This window comes from Athene cunicularia (genome assembly GCF_003259725.1).
Source record: "Athene cunicularia isolate RWA chromosome 1 unlocalized genomic scaffold, athCun1 chr1_part2, whole genome shotgun sequence".
NCBI classification, from domain to species: domain Eukaryota; kingdom Metazoa; phylum Chordata; class Aves; order Strigiformes; family Strigidae; genus Athene; species Athene cunicularia.
In genome coordinates this window covers 20419403-20435783 of record NW_020799092.1, presented here as the reverse complement: position 1 = coordinate 20435783, position 16381 = coordinate 20419403, and positions in this window count along the sequence as shown.

Below are 16381 nucleotides of genomic sequence, written 5' to 3'. Positions count from 1 at the left end.
AAAAAAGGGACACATCTAGGCCATGCTAGGCTGCCAGGGAGCCACAGCAAGGACAGTGTGAATGGCTTGCAGACACCAGAGTCCCAGCTTGCCCCAGAAATCACATCCCCGACCCTGGTGTGCATCTGCCCTCTCCTCATTCTTGTGAGCAGCACTGCATAATGTGCACACCTGGGACAACCACCTTGATTTTAAAAAAACCCAAACAAACAAACAACCAAAAAACCAGCCAACAATTCAGGAGCCCAAAGCTCCTGCCTTTCCTCAAGGTGGATTTCTTTTGAAGCCAGATATTCTTATCTCACCCCTCAATCTTGTCAGCAATGGTCCAGGTGCAAGCTGGTTAAGGCAGGCTGTTGCCCCAGTTCTGCTGCATCCCTGTCCTTCCCCTTTCCTTCACATGAGGAAGATGCATATTCCATTTAATGTAAGCCCAGGCGTATGTGAGTGATTATGTGTGACCCGCTACATATAATTATCTTAGATGTAGGCCTATAAATGATTCATTAAGATCTGTATCAGCTGGTTATTTAATGTGGCCTGCTAATTAAAACTTTGTGATAAAGACAACTACAGCTTTCTGTAATTATGCCTCTGGACAGTGCAATGTGCTTCCAACTAGTTTTTGCAATCCTGGGTGTAAGTTGACACTTCAAGTAGGGTAGAAAAATATAGGTTAACTGCTGCTCTTAATTGCTCTTTGTTACTAAGATTATTGTAGAATTTCATTGTACAACACCTTGGGACTCTTCTGCATAGTGCACATTACAGGCACCGTTAGGTAATGATACTGTATTCTGCATTATCCTTTTGTACACTGAGAAGCTTGTGAAAAACAAACAAAAAAAAAGACTATTTCACCTAGAAGGAATGTGTCTGGCTTGGCTTATTGGTTGGTGGACCAAAGACATGTTTGAAGAAATGCAGTGTTTTACCCTACAGGATCAAATCTGGCATTTCTTGCTCAAGTCAGAAATCCTGCTAGGCTCACTGTAAAGCTTCTCCTGACCACAGATCTGTAGTCACCATACACTGGATCCAGCTTCCATCAGTGCCAGTAGGAAGAAACACAGCTACTCAGAAAGCACATTAACTCCTGTTTCATTGGTGAAAAAGGGAGCTCAGTTTATGTCTATGTAACTAAGTAGGTCTAACTCAGTTTGTCTCTAGTCTTGTTCTCTCAAAATATGTTTGATATCAAAGGGAGAATGTATATGTATGAAACAGGCAGGGACTTTAAAATATTTTCCTGGGATGGCTATCAATGTAATAAAACATCAGTAACAAGTGATAAATGCTAAGTAAAAGAAGCTTTTCCTAAGCAGCTTAATGCTAAGAATATAAACCTTATATATTATTTGTACATTAAGCATCGTCCTTCTAATCTCATTGGCAGCCTGATATCACCACTAAAATAAATACAAGACCCATCACCTCAGTAGCTCTTCCACTGCAATTTCTGCTTGTCCAATGACAATGGGAGATGACTGCCCTTGTGTCAACATTTGGCATCTCCTGGGAGGATGCTCAACTTGCTCCTGTCATCACTGGAGCAGGGCATGTTTCACCCAGGGGAATGACTCACATATAACGTGTTGGCTCTTGTTAGCCACAGAGCATTGCCCAAACCCTAAAGTCTGCGTCCCACGGGAGCAATGCACTAATCTAGCCTGTGTTTAGATTCTACAAACACTAATTTGTGAAGACAAAATGAAAACTACAGAATATAGAAGATATGTCTATCAAATGCATTCAAGTCCACAGAAGTGACCTGGTATAGTCCATATTACTGTGGCTAGCACCAGTAACTCACCACAGTAAGAAGACATCAAGTAAACTCCACACTGCCCCTAAATGCTTTCTTCTCCCCAGCGTCTCTTTCCAACTTCTCATATCCAGCTTCATTCACATGGTGCCGCTTCCCCGAAAGCTACTGCAGGACAGAGGTAGAATGGAATAGGCAAAGAAAGTCTTTAAATGTAACTTTGCTTTGATTAACAAAGTTTTAACTAACAGACTTATCTTGTGCCTATAATAGCATAACTAAAAACTTTGGCCATATCAAACAGTCTATCCCTTGTACAAGAAAATGAATGAAGCCCAGTTTCCTACAGACCTGTGTCTCAGACCACCTTATGGTCGCTCCTCTATTTACTTTTCAGTTACTCTCACGATACAGTGGACGCGATTAGTGCTTAGTCTCTCTTGTCTCAACTGTTCTTTAGCATGTGTTGAGGTCCGAGTTTCAATTTAAGCTCTTCAGTGCCCTGTGATACCAGCCATTGCTGATTACATTGCTGATAGCAGCCTCTGGCGATTACTCAGGGGAACACTCATGGTATAGATTTCTCCTCTACGGCAGCATTTCCCAGGGTTTCTCTATCCAGTGATCTACTTTAATTAAACTGATAGGAACTTAACTATGTTTTAGACTCCTACTGGCAGTTTATCAAAAGTGATTCAGGCTGGTCAGTCTTAAATAAGGGGCAGAGACCAAGCATTTAAATCTCAAATCTCCCATGAGACAAAAAAGTTCACAAAACAGTATGGCCCCATGTGTGCCAGCTCCAGCCTGTGATGACTGTGACAGTGCCACCACATTGTTATTAGCTTGTAGAGAAGGAATCTGGGCTTAGAAAAGGAGGAGATGAAGCTGAAGCTGTTCAGGAGTTCCTCAGCAAGCATCACCTTTCCTCATGTCTCTGAGAGATTGGGATGCAGCATTAGAATGATCAGACTTTTAAACAGAGTTTAAACTCTGCTCCATTTGCTTTCAGCATAAAAGCAAGCACATAGGTATCCCAACGGACTTACGGCTGTGATGAGCATGATTTTTCCTATTCATGCCACCTTTATATCTCAGACATCACTGTTCTTTAGAAGCATGTTCTGGAGTGGCCCCACTGAGCAGCACTTTTCCCAACAGGGGAAATGGAGCAGCAGGCAACCCACAAAGGGCTCACCTGTACGTGGCTCAACCCCATTTTTCTAAGCTATGGCCACCTCAGTAAAGCACCCAGACAGTCAAGAAGAGGTATGATTTCTACGGGGAGATATAAATCCAGTCAAGCTCCCCCTGACCTGAAACTGTATGGCAAGACAGCTTATCCCTGCCAGGGTTCACACTTCAGCAATATCGTAGGGCAGTAGCTGCCAGTGAGTGAACAGCAGGTGTAGAAGGCCGGAGGCTAACCACAAACATGGATGCGTGGCCACAGCAGTGCAGAGATGGAGTACAAACAGGGTGTGATGGTAGCTGGACCCAGCAAGCTTTCTTTTGGCATGAAATTGGAGTACAGCAGCAGGAACACCTAGAGCCTGAAAGGACAGGGAGGGGGAGAGTCTGCCTGCTACTCCACGAGGGCCCCACGTTAGGACAGGAGCCACATGCAGCACAGAGAGGGGAGAAGGAAGACTCTAAGGACATTTACTGTGCTCCTAGCTCGGCAAGTGACTCCACGGTTGCAAAAAGCATTGGCGCAACTCGAGACTTGCTGTGTTTTTCACCTTTACGTATTCTTTGGGTACAGCAGCACTGCTGGAAAGGGCATAAACTCCCATTGCAAAACCTACTTCACTGAATAGCAGCGGCACCCAAGCAGAGGAAATGCTATTTCCCACTTGCGCTGCAGTATTTCCCTGTGGCCTTTGGGTGACATCACCCTGGCATTCTCCTCCAAAAGCAGGTGGTTCCACGTATTGACTGATGGTAGAAAACAAATTATCATCTCCCCTGCAAAGACAGGGAAACGGAACAGGATTAGATGTTTTACCCAAGGGTCACAAGGAGAAATGGGGTCAAATCCAGAATTAGAGCAAAGGTGCTCTCACAATATGCTACAAGCTATAGGTTTGCACCCGTCTAGCACAATGAAGCCATAATCCTGCTGAGGCCTCCAGGCAGCACTGTAATATGCATCATCATAATAATGAGTTTCTAATCCCAGTCAAATGCCCAACCCAGTAGGCACCGCCTGACTCAGAAAGGATTAGCTGGCAGATCGTAAACAATAGTTGCGGGAGTCACTGGGCCCATTATGCAATCCTTTTATGCTGAATATACTGAAATAGGTGAGAAAATTAGGAGCTTTTCCTGAGAACATAAGTAACTGAGATTTTCAAATATAAGTAATAGGTATTCTCATTCTTCAGCCCTAGGGATAACCCATCAATATCATTGCACACCATTCCTAACTCTTGAATCAACCAGATTAATGAGGATGGGGACTCATGTTCATACTGTAAGACAATAAAGACAAGCTACTTAGAAGATGATCCTCTGAAGCATCCAGACTGTGCCTGCCTCTCCCCGTAAATAGGTCCTACTTTCTTTCACCACAAAAGTGCCTCTGTCACAAGCCAGAACGTGTGGGAGAAGCAGGGGGTGCATGGGAAAAATCATCAGAAATTAAATAACTTAACATTTCTTTATGAGAATGAAAAAAATTGAGATCAAATCGATATTTTTCTATTAAAATACATGCTACTAGCCTAGAATTTAATTCCAGGAATAGCTGAGAGCTGGCATCTAGGAGACAGAATTTCTTGAGTTACCGTAACTCAAGAGGAACTCGTCTGAGGACAGACAGCTTGGCTCAGCCACCAACCGCCATATTACAGACCACACTCAGTCTAATCACTGTGCAGTTTCACCAAGCTTGGACTTCATCATTCACCTCACAACACAGCTGCTTAAACCATCGCCCAACACAAGTTAGAGAGGGGATGTATTAAATACAAGTCAGTTAGAGACAGTCTTCAGGTTACGCTTTAAGTTAATGATGAAGAAAAAATAATAGAGGGGGGGGTGTTATTAATTTTCCTCAGTATCCAGCCTTTATAATTAATGATGTATTCATGTAATTTTTTTCTAATTTCACCATCCTTTCTATAAGAAAAACAATAACAAATCAGACCTAACACTTGCCAATCTGAATTCTTTGGTAGAGGAGACAATACAAGCTCTCAGAAAGGAGGCTTGTTGCTAACCTTGTCAGCAGGGATAAAGAAAATCGAGGGAAATTATGTGTGCTAATTTTGTTATCTTTCTGAGGCTTGTGATCTCAAAAATCCTCAGGGATTTTTTGAGATGCTACCTCCCTTTCAGTTCCAAACAGGGAGCATGCTCCATGAGCGTTTCTCAGATGAACAGCAATTAACAGTGAAACAAAAATTACGATAAATGATGAACAATAATAAAAATAACAATGGAAAGAGCAGTAGCTCCTGCCTCTCCACTTGCCTTTTATGCACCATCACAGCTGGCTCCTTTTTTTGGCCAGGCAGGACACATACTCCAGCACGGCTGAAGGTAAAGGACTTTTGCTATTGACTTCAGCAGCAGCAAGACAGAGGCAAAGCAGAGCTAAATGAAAGGGATTTCAGTACGATCAGCTGGGGTTGCCAAAGAGCCCTTTAAGCTTTGCATGCCAGGTGGTGGCGGAGCTGCTAGCAGCAAGGAGCACTCTGTTGGTCGTGTAGTTGGGGTCATGCCCGACGGATGCACTCAGGGGCTACTGCCTCACACGAGCATCTTGGCAGCCTCTAATCCGTGGGGCAGCCCATGAACAACAAAGAAGACATTAAACCAGATGTGCACTGCCAAGGTGATAGAGGGAAGGAAGGATGACAGTGCCCTATCTAGGAAAACTCCCCTGGCACCCCTCAGAATGAGCCAGTTTAACTGTAACTAATGGAATTAGGTATCAAACTGCAAGCGCTGAAGTGAACATCCCTTCTGGAGGAATGAGTCAATTTAACCTTCCCTTCAAGCTCCAATTTTCAGTTTGCTCACGTGCTCACAAGACAACCTTCACGCAGCTGTCTAGTGTTGGTGGGCTGCAAATCACAGAGGTTGAACGTGAGAGAGATGTCTACCAAGCCAGCGACTTCTATTTAAAACAAGATTATCTTTTGCAGAACAGAGAAAAAGCTAAAGAAACATCAGATCAAGTTTCTGTTGTTGGATCTAGTTGTTGCGTCTACTTGACCAAAGTCAAAGCTTACTCTCTGGAGTCCAGTGCAAAGTCTCACATTGGGTTCAAGCAAGGCTGAAGTACACACAGGTTGCCAAGAACACCAAAAGAAAGCACTGGGGCTCTTCATAAAGAACTGAGAGTAACATGCCTGAAATAACAAGAGTAATCAAGTGTGTTGCATCTATTGGACCTACGGACCATTTTCATAAACATAACAGCAAGGGAATAATAAAGGATTTTTTTTTGTTATCTGTGAGGTTTAGCAATTACTTTGTTTCATACTAGGCCTGATGATGATCTAGTCATGCATGAAAGCAGAGAGGTTGCTCCTTACATATAGTGCTGCCCCAACACAACATGAGCTTTGACCATACTTCTGCACACTGGAGCATCCTGCAATCCATTTGTTTTCTGGAGAGCGGAGTCAAAGGCTGTAATTTATTATTCCATTTGCCCTGTTCCTTTCCCTGAGTCTTATTTCCAGATGGGCAATAATCTGGATTATTTTTGCAATTGCTAAGGTATCTTTGTAATGCAGAAAAATCAGATCCATCCATAGCTGTTTGGTAAAGCAGAGGAAATCCTTAGAAACAAAATAGGGCCCAGTGATGGGAAAAGGCAAATGTTCAGCTCTGATCACAAGGCTGCAGAAAGTCAAATAATGTGAAATAAGACTCCAAAAAATGGTCCTTGAGCAATGCACGAGAACAAGACAAACCCCGAGGCTTTGCCAGTTCACCACATGAGGAAATTCCTTCCTATCCCAAACAAAGCCAGAGATTCAGCAGTGTGTCTGGGAGCAAATATCATTAGGGTTGATCTAGCTTGCTTTTATCCAGGCATGATACTGGCACTCAAAAGATGATGTTGGGTTTTGATCTCCCCTTTCAATAATTACACAAGGACTCTCCCATGGCAAAAAATTCCAAATAGTGATTAACCTTTTAGAGCAAAAGCCAGACTTTCCATGTGTTTGATCTAAATTCAGTTATTTTTTAATTTCCAGGAGCAGCTCTTTTCCCTCCTGTTTCTGCTTAGTTCATAGATTCCTGTGTGGGTCCTGAAGATCTCCTGAAGACATGTCAAATCCCTACGTAGAGGTCTGAAGTCCAGTAGGGGTTAATGCATTTAAGCTGTGAAAACATGTTTCTGTAAGTGGCAGCACAGCTATGTAGAAATCTTGAATATGAAGTAATTTCACATACAAGGAATGTCTTGTGGTTCTCAACAGAGTCAGATTGCTCTTTTAATTTCCATCCTTGGGGTGGTAGTGGCTGCTCACTGGGAGGGGAGGCAGCATGGGGCCATTACCAGATGAACCTCCTGGGAAGGTGCCGAGCATGTTGGATTTCAAGGAGTGCAACTGGAGTTGAGGTTATTCAGCACTGCAAAGGATCTGGTCTTTCAAATGCTTTTCACTGTTGCAGGCGAAAATAATTTAAAAAATCAGGGGATATCTTGTTTATGTACTGATGTCTCCCGTGTCCAGGTCCTTTATGATAAAACCTTACCATAGTCATATAAACTGCTCCTAATCTGAATTGGCAAACTGGCCCAATGGTTCCTGCTTCTGATTAAGTGTTTCTTTCTTCACTTGCTGACTGAAGGCCTAACTCTGGTTAAGTCACTGCACTGAAGTGATGAACAGCAGACCCAGCAGATCATTTATGGATACCAAACTGGGTCATTTAGTGGTTCATGGCACAAACCAACTTCACTGGAAGCAGTCATCTGCTGTCTACCTCTCTGGATCCACATCTGAAGACAGATAAGAGACTTTCTGGAAGCACCAGAATACCAGAATATCACAAGAGTGCAAGAGCGGTGAGCCAGGTCAGAAATTCAGCCTCCATAATCATGAGGTGAAAAACTGGGCTCAGTTCTACTAAATTAAGCAACAAAGCAGCAACCTCAGAAAAAAAAAAAAAAAAAAAAAAAAAAAAAAAAAAAAAAAAAAAAAAAAATTGTCTCTAAATTGGAGAGACACAGATTCAATGGATCGATCACTCGGATGAGGAATTGGCTGGATGGTTGCACTCAGAGTAGCAATGAATGGCCTGATGTTCAAGTGGAGAGGGATGATGAATGGTGTTGCTCAGGGGCTGGTATTGAGACCAATGTCAGCGGTATGGACAGTGGAACTGAGTGCACCCCCAGCAAGTTTGCTGACACCAAGCTGCGTGGTGCAGTGACACACTGGAGGGAAGGGATGTGCCATCCAGAGGGACCTGGACGGGCTGGAGAGGTGGGACCGTGCAAACCTCATGGAGTTCAACAAGGCCAAGTGCAAGGTCCTGAACATGAGTCAATACAATCCCAAGCACAAATACAGGCTGGGTGAGGAGTGGATTGAAAGCAGCTCTGCAGAGGACTTGGGGGTATTAGTGGATGGAAAACTGACTGTGAGCCAGCAGTGTGCACTCGCAAACCAGAAAGCCAACTGTGTCCTGGGCTGCATCAAGAGCAGTGTGGCCAGCAGGTCGAGGGAGGGGATGCTCCCCTCTACTCTGCTCTTGGGAGACCCCTCCTGCAGTGCTGCTTCCAGCTCTGAGGTCCCCAATATAAGAAGGACATGGACGTGCTCAAGTGGGTCTAGAGGATGATCAGGGGCTGGAGCACCTCCCTTATGGGGACAGGCTGACAGAGTTGGGGTTGTTCAAGCCTGGAGAAGAGAAGCCTCAGGGGAGACCTTATAGCAGCCTTCCAGTACTTAAAGGGGCTACAGGAAAGATGAAGAGGGACTCTTGATCAGGGAGTGTAGGGATAGGATAAGCAGTAACAGTTTTAAACTGAAAAAGGGTAGATTTAGAGTAGATGTAAGGAAGAAATTCTTCCCTGTGCGGGTGGTGAGGCCCTGGCACAGGTTGCCCAGAGCAGCTGTGGCTGCCCCCTCCCTGGCAGGGTTCAAGGCCAGGCTGGACGGGGCTTTGGGCAACCTGGGCTAGTGGAAGGTGTCCCTGCCCATGGCAGGGGGGTGGGACTAGATGGTCTTTAAGGTCCCTTCCAACCCAAACCATTCCATGATTCGTTATGCAGCCTGGCAGCACTGTTCCATGTAATGTAGCTTTTCACAAACCAAAGCTGTGCTAAGGTATAGTTGAAAGGAGCCAGTCCAAAACAGCATTTTGGAGTAGAACAGTACAGACATTGTGGTAGTCCAAAATCTAAGCATTAGATGTTCAGCAGGAAAGATGCACTGAGAAACAACACAAGCGTGGTTGAACATGGAAATAGTTACTACAGTCAAACTATCTTGCCTCTGTTTTAAGGTGATTCAGTATCATGACCATGAAACTAAACTAAAACTACAGGCATCTAAGTGTGATCAGAGTGTTATAGTCTGAGTACCTTAGAAAAATTTGATAAATGCAGAGTCCGAACATTAACCAGTAGAACATAACTTAACTGTACAAGATATTTGCAACATGCTTTGACAAGCCTCTTCCCCCTTCCCTGGTTCTACTGCCTGAGCTAGTATATAAATATTTTTCTAATCAAAGAGTAAGATACCCTGGTGCAAGGTGGGGAGAGATTGGGTGCTGATTAAGTTCTTAGGAGACCAAAAAAGGGAATGGGTGCAAGAGCAATATGCTTCCCCATATCTTCTATTCTTGATCACAAATTTAAGATCAGAAACATATAAGTATCTGATCCCTCATCATATGAGATATCTAAACAACACAATAGCTGGCAAGCAGAGAGCAAGACCAAGCCTCTGCATCTTACTTTAGGAGCAACTCCCCTGCATGGAGTTGTCTGGAAGCTGGTAGTGAAGAGGTGTCCATGGGAAAATACATCCCCTGGTGATGGCATTAGCACTGTGACCAGCAGCAGTGTGGAGAGAGGAAGGAGAGGGAAATACCAGTACCTGAATTGCAAGAGGGCATGTAATGCTGTTTCTTCTCAAGTCCTCTGTGCATCCTGCAGAAGTAGCTCCTTAAAACCAGATGAGCGGCAAGAGCCACAGATCCCTTGCTCTTTTTGCTGCAGTGCCTTCTAGTCAAATTCCTACATACACTGAGCGTCTGTCCTAACTGATGCATTCACTCATCATTAAACCTCTGGAGATGGGAGAAAGAAGGAACTTGATGGCAAAATTGCTGATCACACAGCTGTAACAACAGGGTTAACATCGGTGATGCTGAATTTGCTTGCTGCATACCCACTTAGTCTCCTATGAGATCTCTGCGATACATCTAGGACACTGTCCAATTTCAGCTCAACTTCTTTGTTTTCATCGTGCAGAGCAGTAGATTTTAAGATCTGGGCATACTGCAAACCTAGTATGCTGCAGACAGCATCCAGCATCTTTCTGCATCATACCTCTGGAGTTCAGATATAGGACAAATCCTTCCCAATCTACAGATTTCTCCAATTGTTTTCCCCTCTTCAGATAGTGAAACACAGAGCTGTTTCATTATATGCTAAGGCAGAAAGTATAATAAATTACATATACTTAATCTGTGCTCAAGGATTCATGCATTACTCTTCACTCCTATGCTGTCCTTAGGAGTCAGTCTGATTTGTTCCTCCCAGGGCTACGAGCACGATTCAGATCCTGTCTGTAATGCTGGTCTCTCCTACATGTTTCCTGCCTGGCATCATCTGATTCAGGACCTTCAACCATCCCAAGGTGCAAAGTCCTTAGATGTTTGTATGCAGATTAACTATCCAGGAAACAACCAGGGAGAACTGCAAGGACTTTTAAAAACCTCATTCTAAACAAGACCAAGTTGCTTATATATTACAGCAAGGAGGTATGCAGCCATGGAAAGGCTGACACCTGAGCACATCTCCCTCCCCCCAGGTACGCATGCTGCCAACAGGTCCCTGGCATTTGCAGGAAACCCAGGGACTCTGGGTCTCCTACTTCTGCCTCTTGCTCCAAAGAGTGCCTCTTCCTTGGCAGAGAGCATTTCTCTTTAACACTGTCAGCCTGTGGCACTTCTGCTCATTCCCTCTGCACTAGGATTTTCCATGTGCTAGTCCTCAAGCAGAAATGCTGACAGAACTACTTCAAGTCAATGACTATCAGTTGCTGCCAGGGCTCTGCCAGGGTAGGGTTTCTCAAGGTTGATGTGCTTTGCTTCAATGTCTAAGACTGAGCTGGTTTCCCGCTGCCGAAAACCTCACGACATTCACCAGAACAAAAACGAATTCATAGCCTGCCACTGACGCTCTCAAAACCCTTGCTGTCTTTCCAACTTAGGAAATGGAAAATAGAGGAGTTCTCAGAATCTGCCTTCCCCATGTAGGGTAGGCAGTGTACAAATTGTACTTTACTGGTTTGGGCTTTAAAACCTTTATTCTTTTAAGTTGAAACCACAGCACAGTTTTCCACACGTACCATATAAGAGCAGTTCTCGATCAAAGATGCATTCCCACTGGACTCCCTCCATACTTGCTGTGGGTACCCTGGGTGGGATGCATCTGCAGAGTGTGCACACTACAAGTACAAAACAGTGGAAAAATCCCTGTGAAGGAAAAGTTAGTCTGTTTATATTCCTTGTAAGCTGTGATGTTACAAAGTCAGGCATGTATAGTATTATAAAGACATTTCTCCTTGCCCCTTTGTACATAGCTTGACAGAAGCAAGAGAAAGTCTCTGACAGATGCTGATGAAATGAGCTATCTGGTTACAGAGATGAAATATTTGGAAAGGACACAACCGAGAGCAGAATTTATTGCCTTTGTGAAAAGGGGATTTAATTTCTAAACTATACACACGTGGCAATGAACAACCTTGTCTCTGCCCTCTGGTGACAGCCTGCAGGCACCGTGCAATTATGATTAAAGCCTTTTATTGTTTTTGTCCCATATTAGATTAAGTTGGTATTTAAAGATACAATTTTCTCATTGCATTGTCACACCAGGACAGACACATGGTTGTCTGTGCACTTTTACTGGGGAGCAAAAAAGAAATCTGAACGATTTGATGTAAACATGGCTGGCAAGACTGCTAACTTCCAGGAAAAGTGGGAGAAGTAATTACAATGCTTCTAGATTATTATTGATACTAATCATTAGTTTTCAGTTTAACTGCGAAAACAATTTGAATGAATTCACCCAGCCACTAAAGACAAAGCAGGGAAGAGAAGGCCACTGTGCTGTGCTTCTAGTGCTGCCTACAGCAGAGATCCTTTTCCTCCCTGGCCACAGCAAGGTCAGCATCCCTGCTCCCAAAGACAAGGCCACAGCCATGCCAGGCACCTCACGCTTCAGGATTGGGATGTTTCTCAAGAATAAATCTTAGCATGCAGCACCTAAAGCTCTGAGCCTTATGGATCAGTTTACACAGTAAGACCTATGGCTGGATCAGATGATGACCTACACAAGGGACACCGAGTTATGTATCCTTCATCACATAAAACAGTATCTCAGCTACTGTTGTTAACGTGATTATGATTTTACACAAATGGCAGCTCACCTGATGGTTACAATAACAACATGCACAGGCACACAACACAAACCAGAGTGGCTCAGCACCACAGCAAGTGACTCATTGGTACAGAGCCCCCACCTCTCCGGCCAGAGCATCATCTCCACATGACAATGTGATCTCTGGTCTAGGCATCGCATGGGCTCCTAAATCATTCTGCATTTATCTTGTGATGGTTTTATCCAATCAATTTCTAGTCTCTGGCAAGCCTGGCCTTTTTGCTGCTGATTTCAACCCACCATTTTAAAGGTCAACATTAATTTGTCTTACAAACTAATTTTACTAATCTTTTTACATTTCATACCAATCACCTTAGAGCAACAATGTGCACTTTCATCTGTCCGTGCTCAGGCATCAAGGGAGGCCATGTGGACTCCAATGCAAGAGCAGCAATGCCTTTCCCTTTTCACCTGACACTGCTGTCCTTCAGAGGACACCCTTGCTGGATGGGGGTGGCCTCGATGCCATCCCCAGCCCCTGGGAGCTGAGCACACAGCTTCCCAGCAGGCTGAGCTCCCCCATCACCTCTTGAAGCTGAACCCCTTGGCATGGAAAACCTTCACATTCACCAGGCCAGTGAGAGTGCAGAAACGGGGCTCCAGCCCTTGTTTCTATGAATACTTGATAAGAAATATGTGACCATCTGAAACCAACAGCCCACCCCTCTTTGGCTTGGATGGAAAAGCATCTTAATCCTCAGACTAGGAACTTTTTTTTTTTTTTTTCCTGTGGGTCACAGGGAATATGGCAGTATTTGTGTAAAGCCAGACAAGTTTGGCTGGAGGACTACCTTTCAGCAGGGTCTCATCTTGGAAGTGGGAGATGAGGATTCAGCTGCTCAGAGGTGGAGTAGAAAACACCTCAAGTCTTGCACAATCCAGTAAAGCATCCTCAGAGGTGGCCACCAAGAAAAGCCCAACACAACGTCAGCCACAAGCTATGAACGTGAAGCAGAAGTGTCTTCTCTGGCAGCCTGATTAAGCACCCAACTACCTACACACAGCCTTGTCTGTGCATGATGTGAAGCTGTCTTGCAAGCAATCTGTTCAGGGCTTTGAGGCACCCCTTCTCAGGCACCTAATGCTTTGCTCAGCCCCTTCTGCGGTGTCCCGGGCCATGGGGTACCAGTGCACGTGGAGGGCTGGGGGTAAGCCCCCATGCCAGCGTGCAGCCACAAAGCTTCCCAGAGCCACAGAGCTGCCTCACATAATCTGGCACACAGACCTGGGTGCACGGGTCCCTGCTTGCCCATATATTTTCCTTGTTACAGATGCTTGAATCATGTCACATCAATTAGCTGCACAGGCAGGACAGTGGAAGGTGCCTTTAGTTCTGACGTCTCAGGTGGCCTCACCTAAGACTTATCTAAGCTGCTGACTTGACTGTATTTAACCTGCCATAATTATAGCAATTAAATGCAATTGTTAATAATTAGTATATTTACAATCTAGTATTTTTCAGTGTTACATGGGCCTGAGATTTCATTTTTATTATCTGGAGAGTGCGAGATATCTGTGTTACTCTGATATCAAGAGTACTCATAGCGAAAGATTTGACACAAGTACTAACTTTCTTAAAGGGATAAACCTATAACTAATTTTAGCTCCAAGCTAATTAAAGGACATACTTACAAATTCTCCAAAAAAGTCCTGTTTCTACTCAGCAAGTAAATGTTGCAAAGTTTGTAGAGGATAAATCATATTTTTCATACAAAAAGATTATGAACCCCAGCCTCATGTAGAAACTAGACCTCTGTAACTATAGCATCATGACTATTAGCTCAAAAATTATAATAGGGGTGGTAAAAATAAATAATAATGGCTTACAACAGTTTGGATAAAAGTCATGCTGCTTGTTAGCTGTGTTCTAGTATAACAAAGCAGATGGGTCTAAGTGTGAGACCTAAGAAATGTCATCAGAGTGAGGAAAAGATGAGAAGGAGCAATACATGAGTACTTGCATCTAACATTCCCAATTTTAGGGAAAGGGACCAAAGGCGACAACAAATAGCTAATTGCCCAAACAATTTCAGAGATACAGGTATGAAGGAAAGAAAAAAAACAAGTAAGGAGGTTGAGATGGCACAAGGAACACCAGCTTGAAACTCAAAGTGCAAAGGAGACATTTTCATGAGTCCTGTTTAAATCCCCCTCCCTATTCTGAGAGGCAGGAGATGGCTCAGAGGGGTTTCTCCAGCCCACCACTTGCCAAGTAAGGCCCAAGGATCTCTGACTGTATTCTCTTACAGCACTTCTACTTTGGGAGTTTCCTACACTTTGTACAGGAGTAAGACTCCTGATTTGTTTCAGCTGCAGACAATCAGCTCCCAGATTTTTTTCTTCCTGTACAGATACCAAAAGACGCCTAAGAATTGAAAAAAATCATGCTTTTTTACCATGAAAGTGCATGGAAGAATGGCAGTCAGGTTTTAGTACATCATTTATCAAAGTCAGCGAGATCTCTGCCAGTAGTCACAACGGTGCCATATAACAAGGCCAGCCTGTGTTCATCCAAACAAGAGACCAGAGGAGCCACAGGCTTGCTGCAGATGGGACCAGAAGCACCAAAGGGTCTTATATCAAAACAGCTTTTCCCATCATGGCTGGTTTGCTCTGCCTTGCATGGGATGTTGCTTTCAATCCTTTGGGACTGACCACAATGCTTTCCACACATTACTTTCACCCACCAAAACGTGCTCACAGAGTCTCACATCAGACATTACATCAAGATATCAAATCCAGTGCAGCAATGAGCAGCACCTACACAACCGGTTGGATTCACTGCCTGCTTGCCCAGCCTGTACAGCCCTACAGCAATATCACTGCCTGGACAACATTATGCTCAAGGGTTAACTTCAGCTGTGCTGGCAGCATAGCAGTGTCCCAAATGTGGAGGTGGCCTGGATACCACTGTCCTCTGCAGCATGCTGTGCTGCAGGCAGCAAACCCCCCCCGGGCTTGATTACTTCTAATTATAACGCCTGGCAGACATGCAATGTTTTGGCAGAGTCTGGCACAGTATTTTATGTTGCTTTGGACTGACTGAGGGAAGCAAACGCCATCAGCTGAGCAGTTCCCGAGGCACATTTGTCAGCGAAAGGAACGCTCTCCAATTAGCAAGTCAGCTTCTTCTGCCTGCGCACTGAAGCGCCGCAGGAAGAACAACCTTCCACCAGCGAGGGGCTGAGCGAGAGCCCCTGCGCCCACCACCATGAACCACAGCAAGAAGGGGGCTCTGAGGGACGGCGACACGAGCAGAGGCATTGGGCTAGGACTCTGGAAATCTCTGCTGCTGTCCCTGCCTCCAGCACCCAGGCTCACAGCTCCATGACGGGCCCTTCCTTCCCCACCTCATCCTCCACCTTATATGTTTATGGGAGAAGTGTCTGAAGGCAGAGAGTGCCTTTAATATGAGGCTGTGCGATCCTGCATCCAAGGGAGCCCCATTTCAGATGGAGCCTCCATGTGCTGCTACACAGATTATGGATGATCCCAACTTAAAACGATACGGGAAAAGACTTGCATCACTGGTGGAAAATTACAGCTCAGATCTCTCCTTCATTTCAAAGCCACTGTGTGTCTGACAGTCCACATGACAGCTCGCAGCTGTAAATGAGCTAGCTGGAGCACCAGTAACAGCCTTCCCACCGGAGCACAGAGCCCAAGCAGCCGCTCATTCACCCTGCTGGGACCATCACTCTCTTGTGACCAGGTACCTCAACACCCACCTCAAAGAGCCAAATGGGTTCCCTACCCTGTTCTGTAGCCTACAGTCCTGGCATAGCTGTATGGCCTGCATTTGCAGGAGCAGGGCACATTTCCTTGTTTAAAAAAAGTAAAGAACAAACATTTAATTGACCCCTTCAATGGCATGTGTCAAACTCTAATTTAGGGAGTAGGTTTGTGCAAGTTTTAAACAGAAAATAATTGAGTTGCTTATGAGATGCTAAGAGTTGTATAACATA